A 21,693-nucleotide genomic window follows, 5' to 3' on the forward strand; every position below is an offset into this window, starting at 1 on the left:
TGATAAAGGGGATATGACCACTGATACCACAGAAGTAAAAACTACCATCAGAGAATACTACAAACACTTCTATGCAAATGAACTTCAAAATCTAGAAGAAATGGATAAATTCCTTTACACATACAGCCTCCCAAGATTAAACCAGGAAGAAGTTGAATGCCTGAATAAACCAATAACAAATTCTAAAATTGAGGCAGTAACTAATACCCTACCTATCAAAAAAGGACAGGACTGGACGAATTCAAAGCTGAATCCTACCAGAGGTAAAAATAAGAGTTGGTACCATTTCTTCTGAAACTATTATAAGCAATAGAAAAAGAGGGACTCCTCTCTAACTCATTTTATAATTCCAACATCATCCTTATATGAAAACCTGGCAGAGACACAACCAAAAAAGAAAATTTCAGCCCTCTTTCCCTGATGAACCCCCATGGGAAAATCCTCAATAAAATCCTGGCAAACCGAATCCAGCAGCATGTTAAGAGGCTTATCCATCAAGATCAAGTTGGCTTCATCCCTGGGATGCAAGGCTGGTTCAGCATACACAAATCAATAAACATAATCCATCACATAAACAGAATTAATGACAAAAACCCTATGGTTATCTCGATAGATGCAGAAAAGGCCTTTGATAAAATTCAACACCCATTCATGCTAAAACTTCTCAATAAACTAGGTGTTGATGGAATGTATCTCAAAATAATAAAAGCTATTTGTAACAAACCCATAGTGTCATACTGAATGGGCAAAAACTGGAAGCATTCCCTTTGAAAACTGGCACAAGACAGGGACAGTATTGGAAGTTCTGGCCAGGGCAATCAGGCAAGAGAAAGAAATAAAGGGTATTCAGATACAAAGAGAGGAAGTCAAATTCTCTCTATTTGCCAATGACATGATTGTGTATTTAGAAAACCCCATTGTCACACCAACAAATCTCCTTAAGCTGATAAGCAACTTAAGCCAAGCCTCAAGATACAAAATCAGTGTGCAAAAATCACAAACATTCCTATACACCAATGATAGACAAATAGTCAAATCATGAGTGAACACCTATTCACAATTGCTACAAAGAGAATAAAATACCTAGTAATACAACTTAAAACAGATATGAAGGAACCCTTCAAGGAGAATTACAAATGATTGCTCAGTGAAATAAGAGAAGACAAAAATAATGTAAAAACATTCCATGCTCTTGGATAGGAAGTATCAATATCATGAAAATGGCCATGCTGCCCAAAGTAATTTATAGATTCAGTGCTATACTCACGAAGCTACCATTGACTTTCTTCACAGAATTAGAAAAAACTACATTTCACAGGGAACCAAAAAAGAGCCAGTATATCCCAGGCAATCCTGAGCAAGAAGAACAAAGCTGGGGGCATCACACTACCTGACTTCAAACGACAATACAAGTCTACAATAACCAAAACAGCATTATATTGGTACCCAAACAGATACATAGACCAATGGAACAGAGCAGATGCCTCAGAAATAACACATCTACAATCATCTGATCTTTGACAAACCTGAAAAAAACAACAATGGGGAGAGTCTTCCATATTTAATAAATGGTGTTAGGAAAATTGGCTAAGTATATGCAGAAAACTGAAACTGGACCCCTTACACATTATACAAAAATTAACTCAAGATGGATTAAAGACAAATGTAAGGCCTAAACCCATAAAACCCTAGAAGAAAACCTGCGCAGTACCATTCAGGACATAGGCATGAGCAAAGACCTCATGACTAAAACACCAAAAACACTGGTACGAAAATGCAAAATTGACAGATGGGATGTGATTAAACTAAAGAGCTTCCACACAGCGAAAGAAACTACCATCAGAGTGATAAGGTAACCTACAGAATGAGAAATAATTTTCGCAATCTATCCATCTGATAAAGTTCTAATATTCGAAATATAATAATTTAAACAAATTTACATGATTAAAATCAAACAACCCCATAAAAAAGTGGGCAAAGGAGATGAACAGACACTTCTCCAAAGAAGACATTTATGTGACCAACAAACATTGAAAAAAAGCTCATCATTACTGGTCATTATAGAAATGCAAATCAAACCACAATAAGATACCATCTCATGCCAGTTAAACTCACAATAATTAAAAATTCAGGAAACAACAGATGCTGGAGAGGATGTGGAGAAACAGGAACACTTTTACACTGTTGGTGGGAGTACAGATTAGTTCAACCATTGTGGTACACAGTGTGACAATTCCTCAAGGATCTAGAACTAGAAATATCATTTCCCCCAGCAATCCCATTACTGGGTATTAAAGGATTATAAGTCATTCTATTATAAAGAGACATGCACACGACTGTGCACAATAGCAAAGACTTGTAACTAAGCCACATGTCCATCAATGATAGACTGGATTAAGAAAATGAGGAACACAGAATACTGTGCAGCCATGAAAAAAGAGTGAGTTCATGTCCTTAGCAGGGACATCATGAAGCTGAAAATCATCATTCTCAGCAAACTAACACGAGAACAGAAAACCAAACACTGCATGTTCTCACTCATAAGTGGGAGCTGAACAATGAGAACATATGGGCACAGGAATGGAAACATCACACACCAGGGCCTGTCAAGAGTTGCGGTCTAGGGGAAGGATAACATTAGGAGAAATATCTAATGTAGATCACGGTTGATGGGTGCAGTAAACCACCGTGGCACATGTATACCTATACCTGTATAACAAACCTGTATGTTCTGTACATGTATTTGAGAATGTAACATACAATAAATTAAAAATAAATTCATTATAAGGCCATCATCAGAAGTCCCCCGGGACCCACGTTCAGTCTAATGAGCACTTGCTGAGTGAAAGCACCTGCCTGAGGATGCTGCCTCTGCCAGCACATCCTCTGAAGCCCAGAGACATGTGGGTAAAGAGCCTCCTTGCACCTAATGCCAGGCCCTGAGACTTGTGAGTGTGAGCACACTCCTTGACTAGCGGGGACTTGAGAGACCAAGCTGAAAGGCACCCGAGGGCTCTCTGTTCTCAGACACAAAAATGCCATCTTTATTGTGAAATAAAAATTATGGCATTGCTTATGTGTCACTTCCAGTGTTGATACTTATTACAAGTAAAACCATAAATCAGAAATTTTTTAAAGCGTAGCTGTCACTACTTGCGTGTTTTAATTTTTTGTTAATCGTGTTTTAGGAGCTGAATTTCAGGGTTTTAAAAGAATTATTTTTGTTTCTGTGTTTCTGTTCAGCTTTCAAGTAGGTTAAACTTCACAAATAGATAGAGTAGACTAATTTCGCCAGCCTAAGTTTTGTGTATATTCGGTATCCTTTTTCTTTTAAAATACCCTATGAGGTAATATTCACAATTTGTAAATAAGGGGTGTGGTAGATTCTACTTTTTCCCCTGGAAACCTGCATATTTCTTAATAAATAAGGTCTAAGTCCACATAAATAGGTAGACTGGGCTCATTTCATCAATCTTCAGACATTTTGACTCACACCCCAAACTATTATACTATCACCTTGTTAAGAGTACAGTCTTACAGGTGGTGGTTCATGCCTGTAATACCAGCATTTTAAGAGGCCAGAGTGGAAGAATCACTTGAGTTCAGGACTTGAGACCAGCCTGGCAACACAGCAAAACCATGTCTACAATAATAATAAATGTGCCTGGCATATGATGGTTCATGCCTGTTGTCTCAGCTACTCAGGAGGCTAAGATGGGAGAATCACCTGAGTTTGGGAGACAGAATTTCCTGTGAGCTGAGATCATGCCACTGCTCTCCAGCATGGGTGACAGAGCAAGACGCTGTCTCAAAAGAGAAAGAAAAGGGAGTAGTCTGGGTGGTTGTGTGGGGATATGGGTATTCTGTGAAATGCTTTCAGCTCTGCTATAAGCTGAACCATGTTTACATTACTGTGTTGGGGGGGGTCTACACATTGTGACTGAGAAAGACCAAAAGTTCACTCAGACACAAATTAGAACATCAAAGGGGAACTGGGGACGGCACAGGGCCTGAGATGAACGCTCAGAGTTTTTACAGAGAAGGAAGAGAGAGTGGGATTAGCCAACAAGCATGCAGCCAAGACAGAATCAATCCTGAAGACTTTGGAAACAAAGTAGAAAAGTTTCGCCTGGCGCAGTAGGCATTTGAGCTCACTGGAAGTTCTCAGAAGGACATGTTCGCCATGTTTGTTTGATAACTCAGTGGAGTACGGTGTGGCAGATTAGAAATAGGTGGTAAGGGAGGAGTAAGTGTCAGGTGTGATTCCAATGTGATTTCCTTCAGGGAACTTACAGTTCAGTTAGAATAAAAAACATGAGTAATGACAAAACTTAGAGGCGGCTTAGGAAAAAGTGAAATTAATATAAGAAAATGGTCACTGGGCATATTTTCATATCAACTTGTACCAAATTTGAAGAACATTTTTCATCTCTGTAACTCTCCTAGATTTTAAAAAAAGTGAAAAAAAAAGTAACTCCTAGATATTAAAAAAAGTGAAAAAAAAGTAACTCCTAGATATTAAAAAAAGTGAAAAAAAAATTTAAAAAATGAAAAAAATATATACACACATATATATGTGTATATATATATATCTAATACCTGTGGCTTCATGTGAAACACCCAAAATTTAATCTTCACTTATCCTTATCGTACATTTCATATTTCCCAAAAGAAGGCATACAGGAGCAGGCAGTCTACCAGTTTGAGCTAACATTTGTAACTGGAACTTCTTTTTCTCTGAGAATAATGGAGAACAAATAGCTGTTTATTACTTTTGTCCAGTTTGAAGTTATATTTAGGCTGGGCAAGGTGGCTGACGCCTGTAATCGTAAACTTTGGGAGACCAAGGTGGGTGGATCACTTGACGTCAGGAGTTTGAAACCAGCCTGGCCAACCTTGTGAAACCTCATCTCTACTAAAAATACAAAAATTATCTGGGTGTGGTGGTGCACACCTGTAATTCCACCTACTCAGCAGACTGGGGCAAGAGAATTCCTTGAACCCAAAAGGCAGAGTTTTCAGTGAGTCCATATTGCACCACTGTACTCCAGCCTGGGCAACAGAAGAAGACTCCTCCTCAGAAAAACAAACAAACGGACGGAGCAAGATGGCCCAATAGGAACATCTCCAGTCTCCAACTCCCAGAACGAGCGACACAGAAGACCGGTGATTTCTGCAGTTTCAACTGAGGTACTGGGTTCATCTCACTAGGGAGTGCCGGACAATCCATGCTGGTCAGCTGCTGCAGCCCGACCAGCAGGAGTTGAAGCAGGGCGAGGCATCGCCTCACCTGGTAAGCGCAAGGGGGAAGGGAATCCCTTTTCCTAGCCAGGGGAACTGAGACACACAACACCTGGAAAATCGGGTAACTCCCACCCCAATACTGCGCTTTAAGCAAACAGGAACACCAGGAGATTATATCCCACACCTGGCCGGGAGGGTCCAACGCCCACGGAGCCTCCATCATTGCTAGCACAGCAGTCTGCAATCTCGCGGCAAGGCAGCAGCGAGGCTGGGGGAGGGGCGCCCGCCATTAATGAGGCTTAAGTAGGTAAACAAAGCAGCTGGGAATCACTAACTGGGTGGAGCTCACAGCAGCTCAAGGAAACCTGCCTGTCTCTGTAGACTCCACCTCTGGGGATAGGGCAAAGTAAACAACCACAAAAGCAGCAGAAACCTCTGTAGACGCAAACGACTCTGTCTGACAGCTTTGAAGAGAGCAATGGATCTCCCAACACGGAGGTTGAGATCTGAGAAGGGACAGACTGCCTGCTCAAGTGGGTCCCTGCCCCCTGAGTAGCCTAACTGTGAGACATCCCTCACTAGGGGCAGTCTGACACCCCACACCTCACAGGGTGGAGTACACCCCTGAGAGGAAGCCTCCAAAGCAAGAATCAGACAGGTACACTCGCTGTTCAGCAATATTCTATCTTCTGCAGCATCTGCTGCTGATACCCAGGCAAACAGGGTCTGGAGTAGACCTCAAGCAATCTCCAACAGACCTACAGCTGAGGGTCCTGACTGTTAGAAGGAAAACTATCAAACAGGAAGGACACCTACACCAAAACCCCATCAGTACATCACCATCATCAAAGACCAGAGGCAGATAAAACCACAAAGATGGGGAAAAAGCAGGGCAGAAAAGCTGGAAATTCAAAAAATAAGAGCGCATCTCCCCCGGCAAAGGAGCGCAGCTCATCGCCAGCAACAGATCAAAGCTGGACGGAGAATGACTTTGACGAGATGAGAGAAGAAGGCTTCAGTCCATCAAACTTCTCAGAGCTAAAGGAGGAATTATGTACCCAGCACAAAGAAACGAAAAATCTTGAAAAAAAAGTGGAAGAATTGATGGCTAGAGTAATTAATGCAGAGAAGGTCCTAAACCAAATGAAAGAGATGAAAACCATGACACTAGAAATATGTGAAAAATGCACAAGCTTCAGTAACCGACTCGATCAACTGGAAGAAAGAGTATCAGCAATTGAGGATCAAATGAACGAAATGAAGCGAGAAGAGAAACCAAAAGAAAAAAGCAGAAAAAGAAATAAACAAAGCTTGGAAGAAGTATGGGATTATGTAAAAAGACCAAATCTACGTCTGATTGGGGTGCCTGAAAGTGAGGGGGGAAATGGAACCAAGTTGGAAAACACTCTTCAGGATATCATCCAGGAGAACTTCCCCAACCTAGTAGGGCAGGCCAACATTCAAATCCAGGAGGTACAGAGATGCCACAAAGATACTCCTCGAGAAGAGCAACTCCAAGACACATAATTGTCAGATTCACCAAAGTTGAAATGAAGGAAAAAATCTTAAGGGCAGCCAGAGAGAAAGGTCGGGTTACCCACAAAGGGAGGCCCATCAGACTAACAGCAGATCTCTCGGCAGAAACTCTCCAAGCCAGAAGAGAGTGGGGGCCAATATTCAACATTCTTAAAATATTTTAAACCCAGAATTTCATGTCCAGCCAAACTAAGTTTCATAAGTGAAGGAGAAATAAAATATTTTACAGATAAGCAAATGCTTAGAGATTTTGTCACCACTAGGCCTGCCTTACAAGAGACCCTGAAGGAAGCACTAAACATGGAAAGGAACGACCGGTACCAGCCATTGCAAAAACATGCCAAAATGTAAAGACCATTGAGGCTAGGAAGAAACTGCATCAACTAACGAGCAAAATAACCAGTTAATATCATAATGGCAGGATCAAGTTCACACATAACAATATTAACCTTAAATGTAAATGGACTAAATGATCCAATTAAAAGACACAGACTGGCAAACTGGATAAAGAGTCAAGACCCATCAGTCTGCTGTATTCAGGAGACCCATCTCACATGCAGAGACATACATAGGCTCAAAATAAAGGGATGGAGGAAGATTTACCAAGCAAATGGAGAACAAAAAAAAAGCGGGGGTTGCAATACTAGTCTCTGATAAAACAGACTTTAAACCATCAAAGATCAAAAGAGACAAGGCCATTACATAATGGTAAAGGGATCAATTCAACAGGAAGAGCTAACTATCCTAAACATACATGCACTGAATACAGGAGCACCCAGATTCATAAAGCAAATCCTTAGAGACTTACAAAGAGACTTAGACTCCCATACAATAATAATGGGAGACTTCAACACTCCACTGTCAACATTAGACAGATCAACGAGACAGAAAGTTAACAAGGATATCCAGGAATTGAACTCATCTCTGCAGCAAGCAGACGTAATAGACATCTATAGAATTCTCCACCCCAAATCAACAGAATATACATTCTTCTCAGCACCACATCATACTTACTCCAAAATTGACCACGTAATTGGAAGTAAAGCACTCCTCAGCAAATGTACAAGAACAGAAATTATAACAAACTGTCTCTCAGACGACAGTGCAATCAAACTAGAACTCAGGACTAAGAAACTCAATCAAAACCGCTCAACTACATGGAAACTGAACCACCTGCTCCTGAATGACTACTGGGTACATAACGAAATGAAGGCAGAAATAAAGATGTTCTTTGAAATCAATGAGAACAAAAATACAACATACCAGAATCTCTGGGACACATTTCAAGCAGTGTGTAGAGGGAAATTTATAGCACTAAATGCACACAAGAGAAAGCAGGAAAGATATAAAATTGACACTCTAACATCGCAATTAAAAGAACTAGAGAAGCAAGAGCAAACCCATTCAAAAGCTAGCAGAAGGCAAGAAATAACTAAGATCAGAGCAGAACTGAAGTAGATAGAGACACAAAAAACCCTCCAAAAAATCAATGAATCCAGGAGTTGGTTTTTTGAAAAGATCAACAAAATTGACAGACCACTAGCCAGACTAATAAAGAAGAAAAGAGAGAAGAATCAAATCGACGCAATTAAAAATGATAAAGGGGATATCACCACCGACCCCACAGAAATACAAACTACCATCAGAGAATACTATAAACACCTCTACGCAAATAAACTGGAAAATCTAGAAGAAATTGATAATTTCCTGGACACTTACACTCTTCCAAGACTAAACCAGGAAGAAGTTGAATCCCTGAATAGACCAATAGCAGGCTCTGAAATTGAGGCAACAATTAATAGCCTACCAACCAAAAAAGTCCAGGACCAGATGGATTCACAGCTGAATTCTACCAGAGGTACAAGGAGGAGTTGGTACCATTCCTTCTGAAACTATTCCACTCAATAGAAAAAGAGGGAATCCTCCCTAACTCATTTTATGAGGCCAACATCATCCTGATACCAAAGCCTGGCAGAGACACAACAAAAAAAGAGAATTTTAGACCAATATCCCTGATGAACATCGATGCAAAAATCCTCAATAAAATACTGGCAAACCGGATTCAGCAACACATCCAAAAGCTTATCCAGCATGATCAAGTGGGCTTCATCCCTGGGATGCAAGGCTGGTTCAACATTCGCAAATCAATAAACATAATCCAGCATATAAACAGAATCAAAGACAAGAACCACATGATTATCTCAATTGATGCAGAAAAGGCTTTTGACAAAATTCAACAGCCCTTCATGCTAAAAACGCTCAGTGAATTCGGTATTGATGGAACGTCTTAAAATATTAAGAGCTATTTATGACAAACCCACAGCCAATATCATACTGAATGGGCAAAAACTGGAAAAACTCCCTTAGAAAACTGGCACAAGACAGGGATGCCCTCTCTCACCACTCCTATTCAACATAGTGTTGGAAGTTCTGGCTAGGGCAATCAGGCAAGAGAAAGAAATCAAGGGTATTCAGTTAGGAAAAGAAGAAGTCAAATTGTCCCTGTTTGCAGATGACATGATTGTATATTTAGAAAACCCCATTGTCTCAGCCCAAAATCTCCTTAAGCTGATAAGCAACTTCAGCAAAGTCTCAGGATACAAAATTAATGTGCAAAAATCACAAGCATTCTTATACACCAGTAACAGACAAACAGAGAGCCAAATCAGGATTGAACTTCCATTCACAATTGCTTCAAGGAGAATCAAATACCTAGGAATCCAACTTACAAGGGATGTAAAGGATCTCTTCAAGGAGAACTACAAACCACTGCTCAGTGAAATAAAAGAGGACACAAACAAATGGAAGAACATACCATGCTCATGGATAGGAAGAATCAATATCGTGAAAATGGCCATACTGCCCAAGGTAATTTATAGATTCAATGCCATCCCCATCAAGCTACCAATGAGTTTCTTCACAGAATTGGAAAAAACTGCTTTAAAGTTCATATGGAACCATAAAAGAGCCCGCATCTCCAAGACAATCCTAAGTCAAAAGAACAAAGCTGGAGGCATCACGCTACCTGACTTCAAACTATACTACAAGGCTACAGTAACCAAAACAGCATGGTACTGGTACCAAAACAGAGATATAGACCAATGGAACAGAACAGAGTCCTCAGAAATAATACCACACATCTACAGCCATTTGATCTTTGACAAACCTGAGAAAAACAAGAAATGGGGAAAGGATTCCCTATTTAATAAATGGTGCTGGGAAAATTGGCTAGCCATAAGTAGAAAGCTGAAACTGGATCCTTTCCTTACTCCTTATACGAAAATTAATTCAAGATGGATTAGAGACTTAAATGTTAGACCTAATACCATAAAAATCCTAGAGGAAAACCTAGGTAATACCATTCAGGACATAGGCATGGGCAAAGGCTTCATGTCTAAAACACCAAAAGCAACGGCATCAAAAGCCAAAATTGACAAATGGGATCTCATTAAACTAATGAGCTTCTGCACATCAAAAGAAACTACCATCAGAGTGAACAGGCAACCTACAGAATGGGAGAACATTTTTGCAATCTACTCATCTGACAAAGGGCTACTATCCAGAACCTACAAAGAACTCAAACAAATTTACAAGAAAAAGACAAACAACCCCATCAAAAAGTGGGCAAAGGATATGAACAGACATTTCTCAAAAGAAGACATTCATACAGCCAACAGACACATGAAAAAATGCTCATCATCACTGGCCATCAGAGAAATGCAAATCAAAACCACAATGAATTACCATCTCACACCAGTTAGAATGGCGATCATTAAAAAGTCAGGAAACAACAGGTGCTGGAGAGGATGTGGAGAAATAGGAACACTTTTACACTGTTGGTGGGATTGTAAACTAGTTCAACCATTATGGAAAACGGTATGGCGATTCCTCAAGGATCTAGAACTAGATGTACCATATGACCCAGCCATCCCATTACTGGGTATATACCTAAAGGATTATAAATTATGCTGCTATAAAGACACATGCACACGTATGTTTATTGCAGTGCTATTCACAATAGCAAAGACTTGGAATCAACCCAAATGTCCATCAGTGACAGATTGGATTAAGAAAATGTGGCACATATACACCATGGAATACTATGCAGCCATAAAAAAGGATGAGTTTGAGTCCTTTGTAGGGACTTGGATGCAGCTGGAATCCATCATTCTTAGCAAACTATCACAAGAACAGAAAACCAAACACCGCATGTTCTCACTCATAGGTGGGAACTGAACAATGAGATCACTCGGACTCAGGAAGGGGAACATCACACACCGGGGCCTCTCATGGGGAGGGGGAAGGGGGGAGGGATTGCATTGGGAGTTATACCTGATGTAAATGACGAGTTGATGGGTGCAGCACAGCAACATGGCACAAGTATACATATGTAACAAACCTGCACGTTATGCACATGTACCCTACAACTTAAAGTATAATAATAATAAATAAATTAAAAAAAAATATGTGGCGTAGCTCTTGACTCTGGACAGTCTGAATTTATATTTGCTACATCCAAAACAAATGCTATTTATTTATTTATTTATTTTTACATAAGGAGTTCATTTTTATTATAAAAAGCATGGAACCGGCAGGAGTAGTGTCTCACACCTGTAATCCCAGCAGTTTGGGAAGCCAGGGCAAGTGGATCACTTGAGTCCGGGTATTCAAAACTAGCCTCAACAATATGGTAAGTTCCATCTCTACCAAAAAAAAAAAAAAAAAAAAAATACAAAAATTAAAGGTTCGTAGTGGTGTGTGACTGTAGTCCCTGCTACTCCGGAGGGTGAGATGGGATGACTACTTGAGCTGGAAGGTAGACATTTCAGTGAGCTGAGATTGCACCACTGTATTCCAACCTAGGCAACGGAGTAAGACCCTGTCTCAAAAAAGAAAAATAAAGGCATTGAACCAACATGACATCATTAAAAAAAAAAAAAAAAAAAAAGTCATCATTAATTTGCCCATCTGGAGGCCATCACTATCAAAATTATGGATATTTTTGAAATTTTGCTGAAGTTTTCAGCCTCCCCATAGATACTGTCTTCCCCAACCACAGCCCTGTTCCCCTTTCAAGAAAAGTCAGCTCATTGCCTGGAGCAGAAATGGCCTGAAGAGAAAAAAATTCCTTCCTTTCCTTTTTCAAAAGTCTAAAAGCAGCAGGAACTGGTACAGCTAATGACATAAAAAGTATATTTTAGATCAAGACACGGGAGAATGGAGGGGGGAAATTAAAAGGATTTCTTGGTCAAATAGGCACATACACCATTTTTTAGCTTTTTTTGATTTCCCGTTAAGTATTGTGTGTGTGTTGGGGGGGGGGGTGGGGGGGTGTTTTAACAAGTTCATCATTTAATAAATCTGAATTCATTTTCACCACATGGTATTGTACATGGTCATCTGCTGAAACATATTTCTTTTTTAACAGATCTTAGTTTAAAAAAAGTCATAGATACTCTGAGTTCTGTATAAACTGGTGGGACAATAAGTTAGTTCCTTTGTTTTAACTTATAAGCCTCAACTTCACCACAGAATAAAGAATATAGGCCAAAGAAAGCATAATCGGTCACTTGTATAGAACAGTATTGTTTCTATAATTTGAAGCTTTCTGAATGGACAGATTCAGGCCTGATGCAACTGTAAAAAGATTACTTAATGAATAGACTATATGGAAATTGTACAAAATGTTATTACTTTTAATCATGAGTAGCTTAAACAGCCCTATATCACTAATTGCTATTCAAAATCAAAAACCTGTTTTTGAATCTCCGAGAAGGCAGCCTGTGTACACAACCATACCATCTTGTACTTAGGGGTGTGCCAAAAAGTAATTCAACAGCAACTTTGGCTTTAGGAAAGAGTCACAAATATTTAAAAGCATGGCTTTAATCGTCATTTTAAGTATACGGTAGGGGAAAAGTGTGCTTTAATTAAATATACATCATACCAGTGATGCTGGCAAGGTTGAAAGTTACTCCTAATGTTAATAGCTATAAAAACTAATTTGTACATAACAAGACAATGACAGGAAAAAGCAATCCCTTTGAAACAAAATTATCAAATAAAAAATGTTCACAGTGGTTTGTATCAACAGTATGCATTTTATGACAAGAACATGTACAGATTCGAGCACCCTAGGGCTCTCTTTATGTCCTAAAGAAAATGAGCATTTACATGATTATGGGTTGTACTGAATTTAAAAAGATCAACTGTACACTTACTCCTTAGACAGAATAAACTGTCCTGGGGTGTACAGGTTTAACACCATCATTAAAATTGTTTGCAAAAGGAAGAGAGAATTAAAAAACAAAACATTTTTCTTTTTGGAGTGAAGAGTCTTTCATTCGCTGTTATAACCAGCAAATGCCATTCACTAAATCAAAAACGGAAGGAAGGGCCCCCACAAACACAGATCTATCTGAGCAAGCTGACCAGTACACATTACAGTCTTAAAAATGAAGGTTATATACTCTGTTACAAGTCCCAACTAGGCAGTGTCAAAATGACATCTATTTCTTTGCTTTCTTTGTGATCATACCTCTTGGAGGCGTTACAGGTCTCGTGGTATTTGGCTTCTTTTTCTCTGCAGGCTTTAAAATCTGAAAAGAACACATTAGTGTTTCATCCACACTCATCATGGCACCTACACTGTCAAACTCTCCACAATAATTGGGCGCCGAAAACAGAGTGACCAACTACCTCTTTGCAAAAAATTCATATCCATCTTCAACCACCTGATGGGCTCTACATGTAAGATCCAAATCATGCTTATGGAGACATTTTGCAACCACTTCTGCACCAAATATGAAGTACACTCCTCTGTCATTTTCACCCCAGCCTAAGACATCTTTATTGGGGTCAGACCACAAAAGATCACAAAGAAGACCTTGATCTGGTACATCAGTTGGTCGCATAATTCGCCGGATCTGCTCCATAGATTGAAGATCTGGTGATAAACCTCCATGACAGCAGAATATCTTCTCATCCACGATGGCTGCTATCGGTAAACAGTTAAAACAGTCTGTGAAAGTTTTCCATAGTTTAATGTTGTATCTTCTTTTACATTCATCATGAAATCCATAAATTCTGTTGATGTTGGCACATTCATGGTTCCCTCTGAGAAGAAAAGAATTCTCAGGATATTTGATTTTGTAGGCCAGTAAGAGGCAGATCGTCTCCAATGACTGCTTTCCCCTGTCCACATAGTCCCCAAGAAACAGGTAGTTGCTTTCTGGCGGGAAACCACCTTACTCAAAAAGTCGCAGCAAATCGTAGTATTGGCCATGGATGTCACCACATATTTTGAGTGGTGCCTCAAGTTCTAGTAGGATAGGCTGATTGAGAAAGATTTCACGAGATTTTAAACACAGTCCTCTGACTTCATTCTCCTGAAGCTGGACGAATTTACCAGGCTTGGACCCTTTCACTTCCAGCAGCGGTTGGATGATGCTGTCGATGTTGAGTTTGTCTAAATCCTCCATCGCCTTCCCACTGCCTACCCTCCCGCAGCGGCGCCGCCGCCGGCTCGCGCCCAGGACTCACACCTCCTTTCCCACGCCACGAGCAGAGGCGGTGGCAGCAGCCGCGGCGGGTCCCCCCCACCCCGCCTCCCCGCTCCCTGCTTCCTCCTCTCCCCACTGGAACCGCGAGAGCTTGAGTGTTGTTTTATACTAACTATTGAATACTTGCAAAAATGATCAGGGAATCAGAGCTTACAATACATTGACCACTGCACCCAACACCTTGGGTGGCAGAATGTTGTCAGCACATCCGCAGCCCCAGTGTGCCGCCTCCTGAATTCTATCCTGCTCACTCTACTGCGCACCATAAATGATCTCCCCAATTTTTGTGGTATTATTCTCTGGTTTTTCTTTATAGTTTTACCCTCTGTGAAACAATATAGAGTCAGAATGTTGACCAAGCATACAACTTTATTATCCTCTCCGGCCACCGTTTTCAAACACCTGGAGAGATCATCACACTCAAAAGAATAAAATATCTTCCAGCCATTTTTGGTCATAAAACATTTTCATCTCAGAAATTGGAATAGTCAGTCCCTCTTAATAGTCAAAACTTCAAAACTGACGACATTTGATCTTTTTTCTTCCCTACCTGAATATGTTTAGACAGGTGCCTCAGGTAGCCTGCAGAGGGCAGAGGTTGCCTCCTTTTTCTTGGTGCTTTCCAGGGCTCCTTGGAGATTTTCAGGTGAACTCCTTCACAGGAGATGAGGAAGAGTATCTGTATTCTGCTGGGTGCCTATAGTTCTGTCTTATTCTCAGAAAGTCCAGTACCACCAAGGAATTCCATGCCAGCCTCCTCTAATTTAGGAAATGTGGGGTCCATCTAATTTAGGAAATGTGGATTGATCCCATTACTGCAGCCCCTCCTGATGCTGCCTCTCTTCTGTACACTAGACACCCCAGCTGAGTGAGAACGTAGTCCACAATCCAATTTAACTTTCCCAGAAATTGGTCAGACACCCCTTCTCCATATCTTCCAACTGCAAGGATCATTTCAAAGCATTGTCAGGATCTCTTTGAAGCTCGCCTATTAGGCAAGGGACCAGTAATAATAACCTGTTTTCCCCTGATTTTTCCAAAGAAAACTCTTCACCAGCATTAGATTTGATCTAGTTGTTATATTCTCAAAGTAAGTGAAAATATTTGCCAGTCTTGAAGCAAGTTTTAGAGTCTCCCAGTACATTGTCAGCATTTCCTATTGAAAACCCACTATATGCAATTTGCCCCTACGCTTACATTTATAGCTGGTTTGGGAACCTCAGCTAATATTTCTAGATTTTTAAGTTCTGCCAATCTGATAAGTACAAAACGATATCTGTATCTCATTTTCTGATGCTTAATGAGATTGAACATCTTTCCATATGACTTTTTTTAACCTCTTTTACAAAGTCTTCAGGTATTTTCACTTTTTTTTTTCTTTTTGTATACATTTGTAAGAGTTTTTAATTTATTCTAGAGACTGAGTCATGGTGAGTTACATGTTGCAAATATATTTTATTTATAACTTGTTTTTTTTCTCTTTATGACATTTTTTTACAAACTGAAATTTGTTGAATGTAGTCAAGTTTGTGTCTCTTTTCAATTATAGCTTTTGATTATTATTTTGTCAGTTTAAGAAATGCTTTCCTGTCCGTGCAACATGAGATTGTCTCCTTAATTGTTTTGTGAAGTGTTATAGCTTTGACTTTGGCATTTAAATTTTTCAACCTTCTGGATTTGAATTTTGTGTAGAGTATGAGGTGTAGTTTCAGTTCTCCTTTTTTCTCTGTGTATAAATAGCCACTGTCCTAGCGCCATTTATTTCATATTCTTCCACACATCCAAAAATCTCTTTCTGTTATACATGAAAATTCAAGGGACTTAAGTCTGTTTCTCGGATCTCGACTCTTTTCATTGGTCAATGTGTCTGTTCCTGCCCCAAATGGCTCTTTATCTTTTAAATTGTCTCATGTATCTGTGCCATTCCTAATTCTACATGGATTTAACCCCAAAACTTTATATTAATTCTAAATAGAATTAGTTTTTCAGTCTTCTTTTTTTCAGAAGAGTCTTGGTTATTTACGGCTCTTTCTTCTTTCATATACATTTTAGAATGAATTTTTCCTAAAATCTTGTTGGCATTTGACTGAAACTGCATAAAATTATCTAGATTGAGTAATGACTTGTTGAAAATATTGTGCCTTCCTATTCAAGATTATGCTATAACTCTTCATTTATGTTTACTTTATTATCTTTCAGTATTTCTATAATTTTTCAATAAAATGTTTTCAAACCAGTTTTATTCTATTCAGCACTAACTTTTTATATTTTTATGCCTTTCATGAATGCTATCTTCTGAAAATATATATTCTGTTTTTTACCAGTATTGTAGATAAAAAGTATTAATGTTTTCAAAAATCCTCAGTAATTCTAATAATGTTTCTAAATATTCCTTTAGGTTTGAGGGTTTTTTTAGATAAGCAATGAATAAGCAGCCAAAGATAACAGCTTTTTTCTTTGTAATATTTAAACACTTTATTGTTTGTTTATTTTATTGAGCTAGACTTCTCCCCAATATGAAGCTCAATGTTATTATTTAATATTATATTAATTGTAAAAATAAACTAGATGTTCCTCCTCAAAGAGAGTTCCCTCTCCATCTAATTATGAATTAATCATAACTTCTCTTAGAGGCAAAATTTATTCAAAGACCTGTGCTAACATTCTTAAATATCTACTAACCATAATAAAGAACAATGTTCTTTATGTTCTTCGCTTCCACAATTTAGTCTAAATATTTGACCTCTCATGCTTATGCTGGTCCAAATGGGCATTAGAGTATAGCCTGTTCCTTTTCCTTATTTGGAGGTGTTTTTACCTTTCTCAACATTCCACAAGTTAATTCCTGCTTCCTTTGTTGTCCTCTGCCTTTTGCCTCTTTTAAAAAGTTCTAAGTTACTAGCCAATCCAGACAAATACAGAATGTGAGGTCCTATTCCAACCAGTGGAAACCAGACACGGCAGTAGGGTGAACGCTTTGGGTTATAAATGACCCTGTCTCCTTTGTTTGGTTTCCTCCAGTGGCAAAACGGCTGATGCGTGTACCCCTTCTGCAGGAGTAAAAATGGCCTTACAGAGGAAATTAAATTAGTGTTCAGGTACTATTTCTTTATGGCACTGGGGAACAAGCATTTCTAATGTATTAATCACATAATACAATCCTACTTACTTATTGTTAAACAGGAAAACTTTTTCCTTTTCACAATTATATAAGATGTTTCAATTAAGTTTCTTAAAGTAGATATTTATCAGGAGAAGGGAGTTACTTTCTATTCCTAATTTGCTCAGAATTTGTAAAAAAAATTCAGGAATATAATAGTGATTTTATCAAATGCTTTTTCTTCATCTGCTAAAATGATCATTATAGGTTTTTCTGTGATTAATGAGTTGGTGTTTTTTAATGTTAATCCAGTTTTGTATTTCTAATTTGTATTTTTGTATGTCCAATCTGTTCATTATGTGATTGAATTGTTATTTAATTATTCTTTATGCATTGTTTTATTCATATTTTGTTTAAGATATATGCTCCTATATTTAATAAAAATGTCTTTCCTTGTATGATTTGCTTATGCAAGTCAACTAGTCTCAGAAAATTAACTGGGGTAAGTTTCTTATGTTTTGCTCCTTGGAGGAGTTACATTGGTTTGGCATTATGTGCTGTCTGTGAGAATTAACATATGAAACCAATTGGGTCTAGATTTTTCTTTGGTGGAAAGATTTTTAAACTACTGATTCAGTTTTTGTGTTTTTTTTTTTTTTTCTTTATTTTTTAGTTTGTCAGTGTCTTCTTGAGTCAGTTATATTTTTCTAGGATTTTGAACGTTTAAGTTTTCCAGTTTGTTGGTGTAGAGCTGTCAAGGCTATCATTTTTATCTCTTTAGTACTTATATTTATGGGTTTTACAACTTCCAGTAGTGTGTGTTTGTTTCTTTTTCTTCAAACAGACTTGCAAGAGGTTTTTCAGTCTTAGTACATTAGTATTTACAGTACTAAGAATAAAGTATGAAGTAATTTATGGAGGGTTTAATTCTCTACTTTATGGAGGCTTAAAGACAGCCTAGCTTCCTGTGGTGAATATGCAGTATATTGATTTCTATCCTATTTTCACTTCTAATCTCTATATTTAAGGCTTTAAGTTTTCCACTAGGTACTGCCCTATTGGTATCCTCTTGCTTTTTAACTATTGTTTTCATGTATGTTCAGTTTCCATTACAATTTATTTTTTGACCCTGGGTTTTTTATTTTATTTATTTGTTTATTTATTTATTTATTTATTACATTCTTAGGTTATTGGAGAACAGATGGTGTTTGGTTACATGTTCTTTAGTGGTGATTTATGAGATTTTGGAGCGCCCATCACCTGAGCGGTGTACACTGCACCCTATTTGTAGTGGAAACCCTTGAGATCTAAAACGTGTGTTTTAAAATTTCTGTATGGGATTTTGCTAGTGATCTCTGCATTCTTGATTTCTAACAATGCGTATGGGAAAAATGTGTCTATATACACTAACGTGATGAAATTTATTGAAAACCTGCTTTATGAACTAGTAAGTGGTCAATTTTTGTTACTATTTTATGTACTACATTATATTGGAAGAATGTATTTTTACTTTGCAGGCTGTAATGTTGTCATATGAAGTTGAGATGTTTCTTTTTCTTATATATTCTATTTTTAAGTTTTCGTCATGTAGAGAAATTATTAAATTGCTGAGCAATGTCCAAAAATTCAAACTTTTTTTTATCATATAGGTTTATAATATGGCTATATAGGTGGTGGTAAGGACATAGTGATGAATGTGACCAACAGTCTCCCTACTCCCATGGACTTACCTCAGTGTTTAGAGAGAAATAGAGAAGTACTCATGTGGTTGTTTAGTTATTGTTGTATTAAATGTTACAAAGCACAGTGTATGAAGAGGGAGGTTGCCTAAGATCAAGTACTATGGCAATTGCATTGTGGTTATCACTTAGTATACCCAGAAGTGTGAACACAGAATAGAGAAAGGTCACCCAGGTATATGGATCACAAAAAAAAGTTCAAATACAGAGCTTGTCCCTCCAGCATGCTTAGTCTTTGATCCTCATTCCCCACACTATCCCAGCCTCTTTTGCCTCCTCTCCCTTTCCTCCACTTATTCATGTGTTTGGTTTTTGGTTCTTTGTCATAGTAGTCACCTTTCTCTGAAAACATCTTCTTCGGCATTCAGGACACAACTCCTCAACTCTGTAGGTGAAATGTTCATCATACCGAATCAATTCATTTTTCCAACTCCCAAGTGACATAATCAAATTTTATTAATTATTAATTTGCATAAATATCAAAGAATCCTTTTTAGTAATTAGCATGTGCTCTCGATTATTCTAATGAAAACCATCACCCAAAGTGAAGTCCAGACTGGGTCCAGACTGAGGTTTTCTTATGAATTCTTTTGTTATCTAGCACTTTCCTCCCCATCAGTTCTCTATTTTATGACATGACATTGCACACAGTTAGGAAGGAATTTCTCACCTCAAAAGAAATTCTATTCTTTTTTTTTTTTTTTGGTATGGCAAAAATTTTACTCTTTTCTGCTCAGTAAATCATCTTTTCCAGGAATCTGCCGTTTGTCATTTCTCTTCTGTCATGCCATGTTCGTGCTCTGTATCTTACCATGTCAGAAAGTTTCCATGATCATTCCCACATTCTTCCTGTGCAACCTCACTTCATCTTTCCAAGCAAAGTTTTGCGTTAAGGGTTTTACCAGCAACTCTGAAAAACATTATCAAAGATGTTCTCACTCCCTTAGTTCTTCCTCTTCACATTGTTCAAATTTTATTTAGCATGCCAGTGTTTCTTCATAGATTGTACTTCAGTAGATTGTACTTTAGTATTTCTATGGTTCTTCACCTCATCAAAAACAGACTATTTTTATTTTTATTTATTTTATTTTAATTTTGGAATAGAATCTTGATTTATCACCCAGGCTGGTATGCGAAATTAAAATAAAAGTAAAACATCTGGCCTCAATTGGTACTCCCACCCGAACCTCCCAAAACACTGAATTTGTTGGCATGGGCCACTGTGTCTGGCCTAATTTTTTCCGTTTCTTCATTCTTTTCCATCTCTTTGGTCTGGAAATGGAGGGCTCTGTAATAATTTTCTTTTTTTTTTTTCATTTTTTATTACTATTTTATTTTAAGTGATTCTCTTTATCAAATAAATGGGGGAAATAATAGCCATTAGCAGTTTACGTGGTTTTGTTTTGTTTTATGAGACAAGTCACTCTGTCACTCATGCTGGAGTGCAGTGTTATAGTCATAGATCACAATAACCTCGAACTCCTGAACTCCTCTACCTCCTGAACTCAAGCGTTCCTTCTGCCTCAGCCTTTCAAGTAGCTGGAACTACAGGCATGTGCCACTGTGCCCAGCTAATTTTTAATTTTTTTATGCAGAAAGTGTCTTATTCTGTTGTCCAGGTTGGTTTTGAACTCCTGGGCACAAGGGATCATCTTGCCTTAATCTCTTGAAGTGCGGATTACAGACGTGAGCCAATATACTTAATATGTTTTTAAAAATTTTTTTAATACATCAAATAAATGGGGAAGATGGCCTTAGCAAGTTATATAAGTGATTGGGTTTTATTTTATTTTTGTTTTTGAGGCAAGATCTTATATTTTACGCTTGAGTTCAGTGGTGTGATCGAGGCTCACATTAGCCTTGACTTCCTGGACTCAAGTGATTCTCCTGCCTCAGCCTCTCAAGTAGCTTGAGCTACAGGCATGTGCCACCATGTGCAGCTAATATTTAAATGTCTTATAGCAACAGGGTTTCATTCTGTTGCCCAGTTTGGTTTTGAACTCCTGGGCTCAGGCAATCCTCTTGTCTCAGCCTCCCAAAATTCTGGATTACAGAATGAGTCACTGTCCTGAATAATTTTTTTTTTAATTTTTTAGAGAAACATTAAATAAATGGAGAAAATAATGGCCCTTAAATAAATGGAGAAAATAATGGCCCTTAGCACGTTATCTAAGCACTTTACTTTGGTGATCACAAACAAGGCATTTACTTCCAGAGTGGGCAAGAAAAAAATCTTAGAAGCAGACTCAAGAGCAAGTGATTGACATACAAATACATGTTTGTATTTTAGTGGTCCACTGGAGAGTAATAGTAAGAATGCACACAGCCTTATCTTTGCAGGCATTATAAAACCATGTCAAAAAGTTGAGGCAATTCCACAAACCCAAACCTCACCAACAGCCTAATCTGGGAAGTATAAGCACACCCCCATGGGAATGAAACAAGTGAAAGAAGCAACTGTCACCACCCTTGTGCCCCATGCATAGAGGCAAAACACCTGCCAATAGACACT

General features: G+C 38.3%; 1 pseudogene; it reads right to left on the bottom strand.

Annotated features, from left to right (window-relative positions):
* Positions 1-12,114: 12,114 nt before the first annotated feature.
* LOC141409543 (serine/threonine-protein phosphatase PP1-gamma catalytic subunit-like) lies at positions 12,115-14,261 on the bottom strand (annotated as a pseudogene).
* Positions 14,262-21,693: the final 7,432 nt, after the last annotated feature.

The sequence above is a fragment of the Macaca fascicularis genome, chromosome Y, assembly GCF_037993035.2.
Source record: "Macaca fascicularis isolate 582-1 chromosome Y, T2T-MFA8v1.1".
In the NCBI taxonomy this organism is placed as follows: domain Eukaryota; kingdom Metazoa; phylum Chordata; class Mammalia; order Primates; family Cercopithecidae; genus Macaca; species Macaca fascicularis.